Source organism: Eleutherodactylus coqui, chromosome 8, assembly GCF_035609145.1.
Source record: "Eleutherodactylus coqui strain aEleCoq1 chromosome 8, aEleCoq1.hap1, whole genome shotgun sequence".
Taxonomy (NCBI): Eukaryota; Metazoa; Chordata; class Amphibia; order Anura; family Eleutherodactylidae; genus Eleutherodactylus; species Eleutherodactylus coqui.
This window is the reverse complement of record NC_089844.1, coordinates 97,515,209-97,519,178: the sequence shown is the minus strand read 5'-3', so window position 1 is coordinate 97,519,178 and position 3,970 is coordinate 97,515,209.

Sequence of the window (3,970 nt, the reverse complement as noted above, 5' to 3'; positions counted from 1 at the left end):
CATCATATGCCTGCGCATGCTGGTGGTGGTGGCTACCCGGCTGATCTTGGCGCGACAAACCTTGCACACCACAGTTCGTCGGTCGTCTGCACTCTCAGTGAAAAACTGCCACACCTTTGAGCACCTCGGTCTCTGCAGGGTGGGATGGCGCGAGGGGACGCTTTGGGAAACAGTTGGTGGATTTTTCGGTCTGGCCCTGCCTCTACCCCTGGGCACCGCACTGCCCTGCTGCTGCACTTGCCTCCCCCTCTGAAGACCTGTCCTCAGTAGGCGTAGCAAACCAGGTGGGGTCAGTCACCTCATCGTCCAGCTGCTCTTCCTCCGAATCCTCTGTGCGCTCCTCCCTCGGACTTACTGCCCTTACTACTCACTGATAGACAACTGTGTCTCATCGTCATCGTCCTCCTCACCCACTGAAAGCTCTTGAGACAGTTGCCGGAAGTCCCCAGCCTCATCCCCCGGACCCCGGGAACTTTCCAAAGGTTGGGCATTGGTCACGACAAACTCCTCCGGTGGGAGAGGAACCATTGCTGCCCAATCTGGGCAGGGGCCCGAGAACAGTTCCTGGGAGTCTGCCTGCTCCTCAGAATGTGTCATTTTCATGGAGTGAGGAGGCTGGGAGGAAGGAGGAGCAGCAGCCAGAGGATTCAGAGTTGCAGCTGTGGACGGCATAGAAGACTGGGTGGTCGATAGATTGCTGGATGCACTTTCTGCCATCCACGACAGGACCTGCTCACACTGCTCAGTTTCTGATAAAGGTCTACCGCGTGGACCCATTAATTGTGAGATGAATCTGGGGACCCCATAAACTTGCCTCTCTCCTAATCCCGCAGCAGTCGGCTGCGATACACCTGGACCAGGTGCTTGGCCTGTGCCCACACCCTGACTTGGGCATCCGCGTCCTCGCCCGCGTCCTCTAGGCCTACCCCTACCCCTAAGCATGGTGTATTACGAGTAGAGCAGAAACAGAACGCTGTAATTAAATGTGCCGCTTATTGGCCTGTGGTTGGAGGCTGATTTCGCTTACGGAGCGCACAGCAGAGCCAGGAAACAATTATGCACAAGCCTGTAGTGAGACCTAGGTGCGTATGACTGAGCTACTGGAATTCACAGCGAAGAACCAGTCAAGTGGCCAAAGGCCAGTGGTAGGCCTTAAGTATTTTGCTTCAATTGTTTAAAAAGTTGAGGTGAAAACCAGACAGATACTGTAGGCAGTGTATATTATGTATACTGTTTCCCTCTGGCGGGATGACGGCGATCATGTAACAGACACAGCAGAGCCAGGAAACAATTATGCGCAAGCCTGTAGTGAGACCTAGGTGCGTATGACTGAGCTACGGGAATTCACAGGGCAGAACCAGTCAAGTGGCCAAAGGCCAGTGGTAGGCCTTAAAGGAGATGTCTCGAGGAAGCAGTGATTTTTTTTTTTGCCCAGTCCCCCTAATTAAACATACATTACTAATTACCCCTGTAAATGACTTTCCTAGCTGGTTTGTACTTACCGTTCCAGCGTTTCAGCAACTTATAAAAGTTTCCCCAAGATGGCCGCCGGCCCTTTCCCCATCGCTCGCTGCAGCCCGACGTGCGCGCTCCCGAGACGCTGCCAGCTGTGTCTCCATGGCAACCGGACGCCCCGCAGCCGCCGACCAGACGCCCCGCAGCCGCCGACCAGACGCCCCGCAGCCGCCGACCAGTCACCCACCGCCAGGCAGCAGGTAACCGGCGCTACGCTCCCGGCTCCCCAGCGCTAGACCCTCAGCCCAGGTGAAGGCCCCGGAGCCCAGGTGAAGGCCCCGGAGCCCAGCGCTAGGTTCCGGAGCCCAGGTGAAGGCCCCGGAGCCCAGCGCTAGGTTCCGGAGCCCAGCGCTAGGTTCTGGAGCCCAGCGCTAGGTTCCGGAGCCCAGGTGAAGGCCCCGGAGCCCAGCGCTAGGTTCCGGAGCCCAGCGCTAGGTTCCGGAGCCCAGCGCTAGGTTCCGGAGCCCAGCGCTAGGTTCCGGAGCCCAGGTGAAGGCCCCGGAGCCCAGCGCTAGGTTCCGGAGCCCAGCGCTAGGTTCCGGAGCCCAGGTGAAGGCCCCGGAGCCCAGCGCTAGGTTCCGGAGCCCAGCGCTAGGTTCCGGAGCCCAGGTGAAGGCCCCGGAGCCCAGCGCTGGGCTCCGGGGCCTTCACCTGTCAGTGAACATCACCCCCGACCCATCACTTACCCCCCTGGCCCAGCGCTAGTTCCCCCGGCCTAGCGACAGCCCCCCCCGGCCTAGCGACAGCCCCCCCATCGCAGCGGCAGCCCCCCCCCATCGCAGCGACAGCGACGACAGCCCCCCCCCGGCGCAGCGGCAGCCCCCCCGGCCCATCACTTACCTGGACGGCAGGACAGCTGGACGGCAGGACAGCTGGGCGGCTTCTCCGGACAGCTGGGCGGCTCTGCACCTTCCTCTAACAGAGGATGGTACAGAATGGCCGCTCCAGCGCGCTCCCGAGCAGTGACAGCTCATCTGCGCATGCGCAGAAGAGCTGTAGCGGGGAGCACACTGAAGCGGCTCGTGCTGAAAGGAGAAGACCGGACTGCGCAAGCGCGTCTAAAAAAGCAAGCTGCCAGCGAATTTAGACGGAACCATGGAGACGAGGACGCTAGCAACGGAGCAGGTAAGTGGAATAACTTCTGTATGGCTCATATTTAATGCACGATGTATATTACAAAGTGCATTAATATGGCCATACGGAAGTGTATAACCCCACTTGGTTTCGCGAGACCACCCCTTTAAGTATTTTGCTTCAATTTTTTAAAATGGTGAGGTGAAAAACCAGACAGACACCGTATGCAGCGTATATATGTATACTGTTTCCCTCTGGCGGGATGACGGCTATCATGTAACAGACACAGCAGAGCCAGGAAACTATTATGCGCAAGCCTGCTGTAACACTTAGCTGGGTATTAATTAGCAACTACTACCCCCAGCAGACACGCAGTAAACTGAAGACGGTCACAGGCAGCCCAAATATTGTATTTTTTCCCAATTTTTGGGAAAAAGCCCACTGCCTATATAGCCTGTATTTGGATTTCCCTGTTGGAGGATGACTGTGGTTATTAAAAGCACAGTGCAGCCAGGAAACAATTATGTGCAAGGCTGCAGTAACACCTAGCTGGGTAATAAGTGAGCGACTACTACCCCCAGCAGACATGTAGTAAACTGAACACGGTCACAGGCAGCCCAAAGATTTTTTTTTTCCAATTATTTTGAAAAAGCCCACTGCCTATATAGCCAGTATACCTCTTTCCCTGTACCACTGTCCCTGCCTCACCAGTACTGCCCCTATAATCAGTTAAATGACTGCAGGCTGAGGACGCTATGGTCTGCACGCCCGATATACAAAAAAAAAAAAAGTGCAACACTGCTAAAAGCAGCCTCAACAGTACTACACACGGTCAGATGTGGCCCTAAGAAGGACCGTTGGGGTTCTTGAAGTCGAAGATAACAGCCTAACACTCTCCCTATAGCAGCTACAGCAGGACGGCACTTTCCCTAATGTCTCTCGGCGTGCATCTGTGGCGAGCCACGGCCGGCCCCAGTTTATATACTCGGGTGACACCTGATCTCTCCAGCCACTCACTGCAGGGGGGTGGGATAGGGCTGGAACTTCACAGGAGGAAGTTGTAATGCTTTCCCTGTGTTACTATTGGCCAGAAAACGGCGCAAAATTTTCTGGAAAGAAAATGAAAGTGACTCGAACATCGCGTGGTGCTCGTCTCGAGTACCCTAATGCTCGAACGAGTATCAAGCTCGGACGAGTACGCTCGCTCATCTCTAATAATAAACAATGTTTTTGCATTTACACTGAACGATTATTGCTCAATTTCATTTGTTTGAATGGCCCTTAAGGTTTGACAATATGAGCTTGGCACCTGTATTTAGGGATTTTCTCAGATTGTTCTCTGCAGGTCCTCACAAGCTCGGTCATAGCAAAGTGTTTTAGC